The sequence below is a fragment of the Pseudophryne corroboree genome, chromosome 1 (assembly GCF_028390025.1).
Source record: "Pseudophryne corroboree isolate aPseCor3 chromosome 1, aPseCor3.hap2, whole genome shotgun sequence".
Lineage (NCBI taxonomy): Eukaryota > Metazoa > Chordata > Amphibia > Anura > Myobatrachidae > Pseudophryne > Pseudophryne corroboree.
The window spans coordinates 92,833,551-92,849,357 of record NC_086444.1 but is presented as its reverse complement, the minus strand read 5'-3'; the positions used below and the strand labels follow the sequence as shown (position 1 = coordinate 92,849,357).

General features: G+C 47.4%; 1 non-coding gene and 1 pseudogene across 1 annotated transcript; both read right to left on the bottom strand.

Moving 5' to 3' along the window:
- Positions 1-6,678: 6,678 nt before the first annotated feature.
- LOC134932505 (U6 spliceosomal RNA) lies at positions 6,679-6,785 on the bottom strand. Its single transcript, XR_010179374.1, has one exon. It is a non-coding gene; the product is annotated as a U6 spliceosomal RNA (small nuclear RNA).
- Positions 6,786-7,393: 608 nt separating this feature from the next.
- Positions 7,394-7,494, bottom strand: LOC134961753 (U5 spliceosomal RNA; annotated as a pseudogene).
- Positions 7,495-15,807: the final 8,313 nt, after the last annotated feature.

Sequence of the window (15,807 nt, the reverse complement as noted above, 5' to 3'; positions counted from 1 at the left end):
CCTTTTACGTCATCAACCTGGGCTCCAATGACTGCAAGCAGAGCCGGCCCTAACCAATATGATGCCCTAGGCAAGATTTTAGCTGGTGCCCCCCAGCCTCGCCGCTAGTTCCGCCCCTAACCCTGCACCCCTTTTCAAGCACCATCACCCCTCACCCATAGCAGTCCTCATTTTGGTGCTCCGACCCCCTATATTTTAAATAGGAACAGTGCGCATGTTCGGCGCACAGGCCAAAAAGGGGAGTGTTCTTGCTGGGAAGAGGCATGACCACACAATAGTACCCCCGAATCAAATTACACCATACAGTAGTGGAACTTTATTTACATTTTATCATGTGATAGTGTCCCTTATTCAAGTTACATCACACAGTAGTACCACATTACCTTATAAATGTTACTCCTCACAGTAGTGCCCTTAATTCACATTACATCACACCTAATTGCTCCTTATTCACATTACACCACAACATATTGCTCTTTATTCACATTAAACCACACAGTAGTGCCCTTTCTCTATGTTACGCCACACAGTAGAGCACCTTATACACATAATGCCACACATTAGAAAATGCATTTATACACATAATACCACACACTAATGCCGCTTACACATATGACACACATTATTAATATCCTTATAAACATAATGCACCTTACACATTATGCCAACCTTTACTAATGCCCTTATACACATAATGTCCCTTTTAAATACTGTATGCCGCATTTTAGTGCCCTTATACAGATAACACACATAGTGACCCTTACAGATATGCCGCACATTAGTAACGCATTTATACAAATGACACACATAATACATAATATCCCAAACACTACTGCACAACCAATTTACCTGCACATGGCTGCTAACACTGTGACCTCTGCCTTTGCTTAGATACATCTCGTGTCAATATGACATGCAGCAGGAGATGCCTGGCGTGAGTCAGCTGGCAGCTATGCTAACGTCAGGCCCCTGTTTTTGTCGAACATGCCTCTTATTTGCATTACTATGTGGCTAGGATGCACAAGCAGCTTCTGCTGATTAAAATTATATGCGGCATGGGGGGCGTGGCCTAACCGGCATTAGGGAAAGCTGTAATCTTGTGGATCTCCGGGCTGAATCTCTTAATAAATGTGCCCTGGCCTAATCTAAATACGCCTTGCCGGCCTCTATTCATACACCCGAACCTGCTAACCCGTCTGGCACCAGGAGCCGAGTGCTGCGGAGTCGGGGGGACCCTGCTTCGCCCCCTGCAGATTGCGGCCTACCTCCGGTGTTGGAGCCGGGACCTCGATTTCTGTGGCGGGCCGCCGAAGCGATCCGTCTGCTGGACCCGGGCCGACCCGCCTCCCACCGCGGATCACCTATCCTGCTCAACCGATACCCGCCGCTGCAGGGGCCATCGCCGCGCTGCCCGTGGACCCAGCTGGGAGCCGAGGACAGCGGAGACCACCTGAGGTGAGGGCTGCTGCGAGCGGCGGCGGCCATCTTGCGGTTGGCGCCGCCGAACTCACCAACGCTGCTGCGGTTGCTGGGGCGCTTCTCTGGGGTCCCCGGGCCTGACATCACACTCCCAACGCTCCCCCTGTGCTGACCCTGTGCTCCGGTGGCCGCAGACATAGCACAGACCCGCGGGACGGGACATCTCCGGCGGCCATCTTGGGACTGGCGCCATCTCAGGACCTGATCCCCAGCTTGTAACTCCCAAAGTGCAGAGACTGCGGAGCCAGGAGAGTCACTAGGCCTCTCTGCAGGTTGCGGCCTGCGTCCCCTGCACTACCCAAAGACTAGATCTCTCGTCGAGGCCCGCTGGTCCACCATGATCCGCCCGTGACCTGGTGGCCCCCGAACTGTTCCTCCTTCGCACTCACCACCAGTGGAGCCGAGCACCGCCCGCGGCTGTCACGAATCTCCCCGCCCCACCACCAATTCGGAGGCTTCTAGCGGAGATTGACGGAGACTCACCGGCCCCTGTCCATGACACCGGGCAACTGCTGCTGCTGCTACACTCCTGCACCCGGTCCCCCCCGTGGTGGCTCCTGGACAATAAGCGTACCACCCCTTCGGTCCAAGCCTCCCCATACGAACGAAACCGCCGCACTTTCCAGCACCGTACCTATCTCCCTCATTGTCGCACCTACTTATCTACAATACGCGACCGCACAACACGACAATGGAGCGCTACCTCTGATCTACCAACGGTCACCCACAGCTGCGACTGTGACGTTCAGCCCACAACCCTCGGACCTCCTCTACCGCGGTGACTAGCATACTCACAAACGGCACAGACTGGGTATACCTCAACTCTCTAAGACGCCCACCAATTCTCATGTTCCACTGATCACATCATAACTCAGCCCTCCAGTGGTTCCCTCTCTGGCAACTAGATAGTCCCACTCTACCCTCCTACCTCAATGCTTTGTGTGGTCCCTTCCTCTCCAAACCCATTCACCAAGGTGCAAACATGTCCAAACCCAACCCGAACACAAGAAGACGTGCGGGTACAGACATTTCCCAACATTTCACCAAAACCGACAAGAGCGACAAATCCTCCCTACCCTCTGGCCCTCCCTCTCCCAGCCTATCTTTTCCAGGTGGAGACGACCCGCTACCCTCACCCGCCCCATCGACCAAAGAGGATACCATGGCTCTGAAGTCGCTCATAATGGACTTTAAAGAATCACTGGAAACCAAGCTCGACAGAGCAGTTACCTCTATTAGGTCAGATATCTCATCCTTATCCTCCAGAACCTCCAAACTGGAAGCCAGACAAGACGTTCTACAAAAAGACCACATAGAAACGGTCAGGGACATAGACCATCTCATCCAAGATATAACAGAGCTCCGATCCAAGAACGAGGACTTGGAAAATCGCGAAAGGAGAAATAACCTCAGAATTCGCAACATTCCAGAGTCCATTCTCCCGGCAGCCCTCGAAACATACCTCCAAAGGCTGTTCTCCACTCTTTTGCCAAGTGCAGCTTCTCGGGAGCTGCCTTTGGAGAGAGCTCACAGAGCCCTCCGACCTAGACCCCAAGATGGCGAGCCCCCGAGAGACGTCATCATGCGCTTCCTCAACTTCAAGGATAAAGAGATGGTCCTTCTCCCGACCCGGGGCAAGCCACACATAATGTTCGAGGATGTCAAATTGCAATTCTTTCAGGACTTAGCCACCTCCACCTTCCCCTTCAAACTCCTGGTCGAATATAATGGAAAAACAATCGTCATTAAAGACCCGAGAGAAGGAAATGACTTCCTATCACACCTGGAGGACTCTGACCCACTTGTTGACCAAAGTTCTAACCTTCACCCACCCTGATTGCCTCAGCACCTTTAATTACATGGACACTCCATTCATTATATTGTTATAGTACCCCTGTTGACTACTTTACCTGTTTTAGTTTTACATCTTGATCGTTCCATATACCTATTGTATATTGTCTGCCCTTACTTTTCTCCAGCCCACCTTGCTAACCCCGCTACTTGAAGTCCCGCGGTTAAAGCTCCCCCTTTGGGCCCGCCCACCTACGTGCTTCACGCAGCATACTGATAACTAACACACACTTTATACTCCTATATAGGAACCAAGATGTTCAGTTCGAAAATCTAACTACTTTTTAGTTTTGTTGGTATTAATGTAGTATTGCTATTATCGCACTTGTTGTTTGACCTTGCATGTCACCCTTTATCCACACACCACTTACACAAAGACTTATTCGCCTCTCAGCTACTGTTGCCTCTCTCACACAGACCACCACTGTACTCGCCACACAAGCCCACACTGTTGTTTTCAAACACCTAGACCCGCCCCCCCCACCTCTTCCCCTCCGTGGAGGGAGTACGATCGCTCCCCGACGCTCCTCCACTTTGGATCCTTTGATCCTACTCTCTGTGCCCGTTCCTTCTCGCTGGTCGTAAGGAACTCCTACACAGGGTCGCCCTACTTCCCCCCCCCCTTTTTTTTCTTTTCTTTTTTTTTTCTCACTACTGTTTTATTTTCTCTTCCTCCTCTCCTTCTACGCCTTTCTCTTTCTCCCCCATTTCTCCTTTGCGCACCCTCCTAACACCTTAAAAGATGCCCCTACTCCTGGCGTCTTTGAACACCAAGGGTCTCAATACCCCCCAGAAGCGCTCGTCCCTGTTCCGCTCTCTTCAAACCCTAAAAGCGGGAATTGTGCTCATTCAAGAGACTCACTTCAAATCCCGATCGCACCCTTCCCTAACCACTAAACGCTACCCAACGGCCTTTTATTCTTCAAGCCAATCGAAACACAATGGGGTGGCCGTCCTGATCCACTCCAAAATCCCATTCACGCTCCATTCGACCCACACAGACTCGAATGGCCGGTATATCATTCTGACGGGCACGCTCGGACACCTGGAATGCACGATCGCCACTGTCTACGCCCCCAACTCCGGGCAATCCTCTTTTTTTAATACTTTTTTCTCAGATCTAAACAAAATCAGAAAAGGTTACTTAATACTAGGAGGGGACTTCAACACTGTCCCAGACACCGACCTAGATAAATCCTCTGGCCAGTCCCGCCCCCACCGAGACTCTCCTTCACGCTCTTTAAATAAACACATCCACGAATCTGGCCTCTTCGACGTTTGGCGAGCTCTCAACCCAACAGCCAGAGACTATACCTTCTTCTCGACCCCGCACCAATCATACTCTCGAATCGATCTCTTTTACTGCGGCACATTGCTCTCTCAACACGTACTAGACTCATCTATCCTCACTAACCCTTGGTCAGACCACTACATTATCACCGCCTCCTTCGACTTCCTTGACACCCCGACAACTCGCCCCAATTGGAGACTAAACGAAACGCTCTTGAAAATCCCTCAATTTCAGGAAAAAATCAAGCTAGCTCTAGCCGACTACTTCTCCTTAAACATGACCGACTCTATTTGCACCCCACTAATCTGGGAAGCCCACAAAGCCGTAATCAGGGGACACATCATTAACTACGTGTCACATAGGAACAGGGATCGCAAACAAAAAATATCATCCCTCACAGTTGAGGTCCACAACTTAGAAACACTCCATAAGCAACGACCCTCACATCTACCAGGGCCAATTTGAACGCTATGCTAGCCGAAAAAATAGGATTTTGGTACTTACCAGGTAAATCCTTTTCTTTGAATCCATAGGGGGCACTGGAGTACTCTTGGGATATGGACGGGCGTAGCCGAACAAAGGCACTGAATATTCAAATTCAGGACTCTCCCCCCCCTCCATATCCCCAAGTACCTCAGTGTACCTTGCCAGTGTTTTTTACTGAGCGAACAGGATATAGAGAGGTTGACAATGGAGAATCCCTATAACATAACGGACAACCACAAAGTTGATCCGTAACCTTATTGTCAACTAAACAGTTGACACCTTAACCGATAGAACTTTATAATTTGAGCCAATCGGTGAAAATGTGTTACCATAAGCTCCCTTGAGCTTAATACCATCCAAGTTAAATTTGTTCACTAAGCTCCTTTGAGCTTAAAACAACCCAGGTAAAACTGCTCTGGGTGGGCGTCCAGTGCCCCCTATGGATTCAAAGAAAAGGATTTACCTGGTAAGTACCAAAATCCTATTTTCTTTATCATCCACTAGGGGTCACTGGAGTACTCTTGGGACGTACCAAAGCTTCCCTCGTGGGCGGGAGAGCTGTTTGATACTTGTAACAGTAGGCAGGCCAAAGCTAAATGCTGATGGCGCCACCATTAATAACGTATAAACGTGCACAAACGTGGTGCACTGAAGGCTATGTAGCCGCGTTGTAGACGCTCCACGACCCGTTGGGTCTGACATTCCCACAGAACCTGTGGGATGAACTATTACTGACGTAGGCGATTGTAACTTAGCCTTAAAGTAAGTCTGACTTGTAGTCATTATTATCCAACTGGATAATGTCTGCTGAGAAACTGGCTAACCCCAGTTTACAGTATCATATAGAACAAACAACGTATTCAGATCACGTACTGTAGACGTTCGGTACATATATAAACGCGTAACGCGTGTACCACATTCAGAATTCAAGAATGTGCAGTCCACACAGGAACCACTATTGGTATATTGATGTGAAGAATACGAAAGCGGATTTCGTCCGAAGATCTGCTTTGTCATGAGAAACTCAAATACGGTGGCTTGGAATACAAGGCACCCAAATATGAAAACAAAACCTTTGCCGAAGCACCCTTGCCGAAGGCAAGGCTAGAAGAAAAATGTTTTCCAAAGTGAGAAACTTAATTCTCATTTGTTGTAAAGGTTCAAAAAATATGAAACTTACTTCCCCTTTGTTGAAAGGGTTCCAAAATATGAAAACTGTAATAAATCTGAACCCAACCTCAAATCGCCTGGCGCTGTAGGTGGGATAAATAGAGTCTGAACTTTGGTGACACCTTGTAGAAAGATGTTTACAGACGCAAATAGAGGCAAACTTCTTTGAAAATACGTTTACCACACAGATACCTGCACTGTTAGTGCAGATGAACGCAGTTTTCCATTCCATCCCGTTTAACAGAATACGGGTACTTGAAGTATGATGTTGGAAACTTCTGAGGTTTACAACCTATGTAAGCACACGAAATGTTTTAATAATGAGCTGCCTTAAGCGGCTTACTATTTCGTTACATGGTTGGTATAACCGATACTGTAATGCTCTATTTTTTTAAGAGGGCGGTCTTATGGAACGTTTCACGAATTTGCGTGTCATCCTTGCGCAGGGGCCATGCTAATCTTCTCTGTATCGTTCCAACTTTAGTATATGTGCTGCCGAAGCGAGCACTGAACCCTCACCCCGTCAACCGCAGCTGCGGTACATAGATAATAGGTACATAGGTAACTATGGGTAAAAGAACGTTCCCTGATGTAACAGGTTGGACGTATTATGAGCGGGCCAAGATCGTGTGCAAGTATTCCTTGAAAATTCGAGAAGCAAACTTCTCTGAAACCCATAAGATACCACCAGTATGCCTGTGACGAACTGTCTTCTGATCCGTTTTGGCAACGAAGAAAGAAGCGGAAATTGGTGAAGCCAGATACACGATGCTGAATGACCCCATGAATGTGATGTACACATACTGAGCTTTTGTAATTGTGGTGAGATGCCCTCATGTATACTTGAGGGTAACCCCCTTCTGTGGACTCACATCTGAAACACCTCTGGATTTAATGTCCAGTGTTTTAAAATCCAAACCCTGACAGGTGAGATCGTCTGTCTAACAGATGTCCACTCACGGATTGATATTTTGACATTTTCACATAATGGCGTTCTGAGCCATTGAAGATTTGAGTTACCTACCGCCTTGCCATGCGGCTTATTGGTTCTCATTGGTTGTTGAGTATGCAACTGCCGTTGCTTTGTTTGACTGCTTAAGGGCAGCGTGAGCCAGGTATGAAAAACAAAATTACATGAAACTCACGGTTGTTCCTCTCCACAGAAATCTTTAGTAAAAAGCGAAAGATTTATTTGTTCTGAAGAGAAACCAGAGTCTATCCCTGGTCAGACTGAAAGCGATTTATTGCATTGTAAAATGCACATAGTTCTAGGACATTTATCTATTGCATTGTAAAATGCACAGAGTTCTAGTACATTTATCGACAGCAATCTGTCGTGTTTTAGAACCTTATAACGACAAATCCTGACTCTCTGTGACTGTAATCCAGAGTATACGCACCCTTGTTCCTTTGTGGGTAAAGCAAATGAAGGGTGGCGAACTAAATTGAAAACCCATCTTTATTCTTAATAAGTGAATACACCAATGTACCGCTAGTGTAAGTGTACTTTTGTTGTTGCTGGTGTAGTAGGTAAAAGTCTTTGAATTACCATATTTATAATCTTACCTAGGAATTGACATCGTTTAGACAGACTTAGATGTGATTGTTACTTAATCTGCTACCGCAGTATACCTTAGTAACGCAAGATATAGGAACTTTGTTGATACATAGTTCTTATGTGAGATGAGCTATCATTCCAACATCACTTTGGTAAATACAGGAAGCGATAAGCAACTGTAGAAATGAAATGGTTAATGGTTGCGGCGATTTGCAAACGCTAAACCTGTGATGAAGAAACCGGACTGTGTAAATACGCATTGTGAAGGTCAAATGCAATTATACAATTTTGTGTCTTCAATAAGCAAAAACTAACTGCAGAAAATTACTTGCTGATTGATATTGGAACGGAGCTGTTTGATTTTGCTCAAACAGAGGGGAATAAGTAACTCTGACTCTGTTGGCGTACTACTGCCTGGTTTATAAACCAGCAAAGACTAAATGACAACCTGCCAACCCGTTCGACAGAAGCAGTTTTGTACTCCAAGCTGTAAATAGCTGAGACATATATGAGTTGAAGTCATGAAACCTCGCAACTGTAACATGAAAAGACACACTTCCACAATTGTAAAAGAGGTCATCAACCCACTGACTTGTGACTGTAACGTCCTGTATATGGAACGCTTCAAGAATTTGCATGTGAACCTTCCAATTTTGTGCTGCCGAAGCAAGCACTCGTTACAAGGCGTGACTTTTTTTTTTTTTTTTTTTATAAAGGAATAAAACGCTGTTACAAGTAAATTGTATGCGCTAATGGCAGAATATCCTAAAGGGATAAAATGTCGTTACACATATATCAAATTTAGGAGCAAACAAGCTCTGGCCTTGTCGCGCGTTACTAACGACAATGAAAGTAACCGGCGTTAGCAGAAGCTTTACAGATATACTCTGCAGCTTCTTTTAACCGTGATCGGTATGGTTTCATACATAGATTCTAGTGACCCAAATGTATCTGTGGTTTTTATAATGTTTGACAGAAACGCATATACCAATGGCGGATCGCGTCCTTTTGGAAACGATTATTTATGGTTGTCCAAAACCCCGCACTATCTGAGTGCTGGACTAATGTACCCTTCTCACTCGTAGTTATCGGTGTGAGATTTGACATAGAATCGTGCATTAAATTATAAGACTAGTGAAATAAACACTCTGGTACCCAAAGGAAAATTGTCACTTTGGAAAGATTGTCTTTTGTTAGCGCTGGCGGAGTTATTCTGAGACTCCGATTACCGCTGTTTTAACTTGAATTGCCAATGTTAACATTTTTAGTCTGCACTAGAGCCTTATTCGCTATGTAGACAAACATCATAATAGGCAACAGACAGACACTTGCACGACTTAATACCATTATTATATGGCATATATATCTATATATATATGTTATTGCTGAACAGCATATTTATTAGGAAACTAAAGTGTTCTTTATGTGAAAAGCAGTTCACATGGGCATGAAACCCGAACCAAATTCCTACTAACACCCCTGCGCCTTCTGGTGGCTTAAAGATGTAGGGCAGGAATGTTCTAGAATTGAACTAAAAATTCCCACTAACACCCCTGCGCCTCCTTGTGGAGTAGAGGTGTACAGTCTGGAATTATAACTGGAAAAAACCAGCAATGATTAAAATGGCCGTCATGCCATGCTTTCCTAGAAAATCACAGTACAGGTTACCTGCTGCAGTTTTAATATAGGCTTAATAGCCTATTATACAGTTACTAAGCTTAATAGCCTATTATACAGTTACTAAGCTTAATAGCCTATAATACAGTGCATTTATTCAAATAATATGAGCACTGCCTGCAGTGTATGCCAGTGTAACCAAAAATAACAGAAAACATGGTTAAACGTGCAATAGGGTATGCCACTGATAACCTATTGCCAGCCAAAGCCTCATATATATATTATATATATATATACAAAGTGTTTACACATATATATTATAGACAGTTTCGCCAGCAAAAGCTTTATTATATTTATATATATATAAAACGTGCTGAAACATCCCAGTACACAGTGTACATTGTTTAAAGTGCTGCGCTGCTTGTGTATTTTGAACCCATGCAGCCTTTGCTGCTGCCATGGGTATTATTCCCCCTCCCCCCCCCTGCATCCCTTACCTGCAGCGTACGGAGATCGGGAACAGGGAGAGCGCCTGAATCTAGCGCCGGGGAGCCGTCCGGCAGCTGCTTCCTACAGCAGTACACAGTCTCCCTGTGTCTGCGGTGTCTCACTGGAAGAGCGGCCGGCGTCCTTTAGTGACGTGCGGCCGCTCTTTAGTACAGAGGAGCGTCTCGGCGGCGTGCCGGGCCATCAGAGCAGCGAGAGCGGCCGGCGTCTGAGTGACGTGCGGCCGCTCTGCTTAGTTGAGCGCCCGGAGGATGTCGGCGGCGTGTAGCGGTGCCGCATCAGAGCCGTGAGAGCGGCCGGCGTCTGAGTGACGTGCGGCCGCTCTGCTTAGTTGAGCGCCCGGAGGATGTCGGCGGCGTGTAGCGGTGCCGCATCAGAGCCGTGAGAGCGGCCGGCGTCTGAGTGACGTGCGGCCGCTCTGCTTAGTTGAGCGCCCGGAGGATGTCGGCGGCGTGTAGCGGTGCCGCATCAGAGCCGTGAGAGCGGCCGGCGTCTGAGTGACGTGCGGCCGCTCTGCTTAGTTGAGCGCCCGGAGGATGTCGGCGGCATGTAGCGGTGCCGCATCAGAGCAGTGAGAGCGGCCGGCGTCTGAGTGACGTGCGGCCGCTCTGTTAGTTATAACACTCCCGTGCTCAGCGGCTATGGCATTCTACAGCTCACACACAGCAGGGCGGCAGCGTGAGCTGACCGCCCTGACACTCATACCTTGTGCTGCCTTCTCCTGGCTGTGACGAGCTTCTCTCTGCTCCGTTTCAGCCTCCAGCATCTCATCTTGGCTGCGTTGCAGCTGTAGATCTTTCCAGCTCTTTGTCTCCTTCTGGCTGTGACGGAGCTTCTTCCTGTAAGCTCCGTTCAGTTTGCAGGAGACAGTGGCTGCCTGTGGCTGTGAGGGTGCTCTTTGTGAGGACCGACACGCCATGCGCTTGCCTATAGCGCCTGTGGCTGTGAGGGTGCTCTTTGTGAGGACCGACACGCCATGCGCTTGCCTATAGCGCCTGTGGCTGTGAGGGTGCTCTTTGTGAGGACCGACACGCCATCCGCTGCCTTGCAGCGGCACCATCCCGGACCCATGTTTTTCAGAAACTGGGACGGGAAGTGTAAAAATTAAAAATAAAAATCTTCTGAAAAGTGGCCATTGCCACAAGCCGATGTTCATCTGTGAGCACCGAAAAAACACTGGCAAGGTACACTGAGGTACTTGGGGATATGGAGGGGGGGGAGAGTCCTGAATTTGAATATTCAGTGCCTTTGTTCGGCTACGCCCGTCCATATCCCAAGAGTACTCCAGTGACCCCTAGTGGATGATAAAGAAAACCGAGCACTCACTCCGCTGGCTGAAACAAAAATTCTACGAAAAAAGTAATAAAGCCGATTCACTATTGGCCGGCAGATTGAGGGCTCGGAAAGCGCACACTGCTATCCCGACTATCAAAGACGAACATAACACCCTCCAATACAACCCAAAGACTATTAACTCTCTTTTTCGGACGTACTATGAGCAGCTCTACAATTTGCCAGACACTTCCTCCTCAATAGACCCGACCCACCCCACGGTTGCAGACTACTTAGCCTCCGCAGATTTGCCTCGTATCGACGCCAACACCTCCACGGCCCTTAACAAACCCATCACCCCCGAGGAATTAACCCTTGCCATCGGTAGTCAGAAACCATCTAAGGCCCCGGGCCCGGATGGCTACCCAATGTCATATTATAAAACTTTTCAACCTGCACTACTTCCCCACCTCACGTCACTATTCAACCTTATCTTAGATGGGTCTTCCTTCCACCCCCACACTACCAAGGCCGTCATTACCGTGATCCCAAAACCCAATAAAGATCCCCAATTCATTTCTAACTACAGACCCATATCACTTTTAAACTCAGATCTGAAAATCTTCGCTAAAGTACTGGCTAATAGACTTAATCCTATTCTCCCCTCGCTCATACACCCCGACCAAGTGGGCTTCGTTCAATCCAGACAGGCACTCGACAACACTAGACGTGTCGTGGATATCATCGACCACATTAATCTTCACAAGATCCCGTCCCTGATCCTTGCCCTAGACGCAGAGAAGGCCTTTGACAGAGTTTCTTGGCCCTTCATGCGACAGACTCTACAACGTTTTGGCCTTCAAGGTAAATTTCTTCAAGCCATACAAGCCTTATACCAGAACCCCTCGGCGTCGGTTCTTTCCAACGGCCTACTATCGGACCCCCTCAAAATTTCAAATGGAACACGACAGGGATGCCCACTATCTCCCCTTATATTCGCACTCATCATTGAACCCCCCGCAAGCCACATCCGGACTAACCCTGACATCACGGGAGTCCAAGTCAACCACACTCAATACACCATCTCCCTCTTTGCCGATGACATCCTCCTGACCCTGACAAACCCAACTATTTCTCTCCCGAACCTATTCCAAGAACTAGCCACATATGGCAATTTCTCAGGTTATAAAATTAATCAGACCAAATCCGAAGCCCTCTCTTTGCACATCCCCAAACTAACTAAATTACAACTACAAAAGAATTTTAATTTTTCCTGGCGCAGACGCTCTCTCAAATATCTCGGAATCTCCATCACCAAATCTTACGGCTCTCTCTACAAGGCTAACTACCCCCCTCTCATCACGTCAATCCTCACTGATATCCAACAATGGGAATCTTACTTTCTCTCTTGGGTGGGACGAATTAACGCTATAAAAATGAATATCCTTCTCAAACTTCTCTACTTGTTTCAGACACTCCCAATCTCCGTACCCTCCCAGACTCTTAACAAACTCCAGTCCTCCCTCTGTAAATTTATCTGGAACCACAAAAAGCCTAGAATCCGGCGGGATATCTTAGCTAAACACTCTCAAAACGGGGGTCTAGGCCTTCCCATCCTTCAACGCTATTATGACTCGACCAGATTAAGCCAAATGGTTGCCTGGCATGCCCCAAAACACACTAAAAGATGGGTCGATCTAGAGAGCGATTTGTCGGGACTCCCATCTATCTCTCACTTTCCTTGGCTCTCTAGTAAAATACGCACCCCACCCCACCGCACCTCCCCCGCAATAGAATTGACACTTACACATTGGCGAAACCTGAACAAAAAATTAAAACTATCAAGCCACCCCTCCCCTCTAACTCCCATCTGGAGCAACCCAGCATTTACCCCGGGACTCTCTCGGGAAATGGCCCGCCCCTGGATCTCAGCAGGAGCTACCAGAATACACCACTTCACAGGGACGCACTCTATTAAATCATTTTCTGACCTACAAACTGCGCACAACCTACCTAACTCTCTGTTCTATCAATACCTACAAATTCGCCACTTTCTTTCCTCTCTACAGTTAACGTTTCCTCTATCGGCCCCCACACCTTTTGAGAGACTCTGTATTTACAATCCCACCAGTAGAGGTACCATCTCCCTCCTCTACAAAACTATCCTCAGCCCTACACCCCCACCCCTCGAACCACATGAGATAGCATGGGAGGCTGACATGGGGTGCCACCTAGAGGACGAGGGTTGGGATGCAATCCGCACCGCGATTTCACAATGTTCCATCAGCGTGGCCATACGGGAAAACTCATACAAAATATACACACGATGGTACCTGGTACCGGACCGACTGCATAGGATCTACCCCGACACCTCCAACCTTTGTTGGAGAAGCTGCGGCCACGTAGGCACATTCTACCATATTTGGTGGACCTGCCCGGTGATTGTTCAATACTGGGCAAAGGTCCGTAAGCTTATTTCACGATTAATCGACTTGCCAGTGCCCCTATCGCCCGCGAACCTCCTCCTCTGCTCTCCGCCCGATCACATCTCTAAGGACTCTAAAAACCTGGTTCTCTTTATATCTTGCGCAGCAAAATATCAAATAGCAAGTAAATGGAAGAACCCCGAAGCCCCCAGCAGCCAGGCACTCACAAATAGAATCTGGTTTGTGGCAAACATGGAATACATTACTAGCCTTCGCCATAACACAGTTAAAAAGTTCCACTCCACCTGGCTCCCATGGTACAGGCTCCACGACCGCCCCCTCCCAGGACTAAACTAATTAAAGAACCCGCCCCGCGACCACAACCCCTCCTCCTATATCCCCCCCCCCCCTTTTTTTTTTTTCTTCTCTTCCCTCTCCTCTCTCTTCTATTTTCCCTCCTATCCTCTGGACCCACATTCCATTAAAGACACCGTTCTATTCCCTCGCTCTCTCCCTCCCTACATAGCTCTGGATTCTTCGGCTTCCAGTTCTTCTCTCTGTCAACCGTACCACACTTTTTCACCGTTCTCTCAAGGAAGTTTATTTACCTATTTTGTCTCTGTAATGACCACTCTGTTTTTACAATCTCCTGTTTACTGCTTATATATTAACAGTTGACTTATATGTTTCTAACATAAAATAAAAATTATATGATGAAAAAAAAAATTATATGCGGCATGCCTATATTCTGTGTGCAGCTGTGGATGTATCTGCATATGAAATACTACATTACAGTGATTTCCAGGAATACACTCGCTCCAGTATGCAGTAAGTTAGCATTTCGTATGCAGATACATCCGCAGTCATACACAGAATATAGGCATGCCACATATAAATTTAATCAGCAGAAGCTGCTTGTGCCCTTAGGAAAACCAAATGCCCTAGGCATTTGCCTATATTGCCTATGCCTAGGGCCGGCTCTGACTGCAAGGAGGCTGCTGCCACCGAGCAGCAGCAGCGGCCTCCTCTGCCTGTGCGGTGACAGCGATGGGGGGGATTTATCGGTCAAACTGATTGCGCCCCCCTCCTGATCCACTCCTGGCTGTAGTGCATTACACACACACACACCCGTACAGCGTGTGTTGCCATAAATACTGTTTTCAACAATATTTTTTGGGAAGAATGCATGGTCACGCCCTCTTCCAGTAGGACACGCCCATCATTAATTGTGCCCGGCCATACGTTCATAACTCCGTGTTTCTAGGTGTCATCTGGGCGGCTTGTCAACATACACAAGAGATCCGTATAGTGGGCTTGCAGCCAGATGTCTTTGCTATTATGAGTAATGCATACTGTATGATGAAGGGACAGCGGAAAAACGGTGGGCAGTGAAACTATACACATGAAGTTGTGGGGATACTTGTATAACAAATGTGTCCTCATATGGTGTTGCTCAAGTCGCAGCAAAGAGCCCCTCTTGGTGGGCAAGGTCCCAGGTGACTCAGTGGCGTCGAGCATCTTTTTCACACAAAAGGGGTTTAAGTGCTAGGGAAGTCTAGGCATAAAATAAAGGTATGACAAGAGTTTGGGACAATTTTGATGAGGATGAAATGTAGGAAAGACTGTGGTATGAGAGTATAGCGTCATTCTACACTCACTACAGTATGCAGTAATATGTATTGGAGTGTCGTGCGGAAGGTTTGCATGATATATATATATATACTCTCTATATTTTGTGTCAGTAACAGGCTACAGTAGGTGGTGAGTGTTGGCCACCTGTTCAGGTATTTAGAGTTTAGTATCCTTCTTTACACCATAAAAAGAGGTGTGGACAGCCAGTATGGAGTTTGGGAGATGGCTCGGCCAGCAGAGAAGAAAGTCCAGTTGTCAGAAGGATTCTAGCTGGGGCTGGTGATTTCGAACTGGGCTCAGGTTGGATAGTGGACTCCCCGGGATGGAAGCATGGAAGCGGACCGTTTGGACTGAGCCGTTAGTTAGCAACGAGGTGGTGGCTGGATTTGGTGTCTCAGTGTTTAGTTCCGATTGCACCGCTGTCTCTCCTGGATAGAAGCGGGCTGGCTAAATAAATTTTCTTCGCATGAAGACAAAGACAATGATGAAAGAAGGAGGGTGCCGAAACCTAGGGTCCG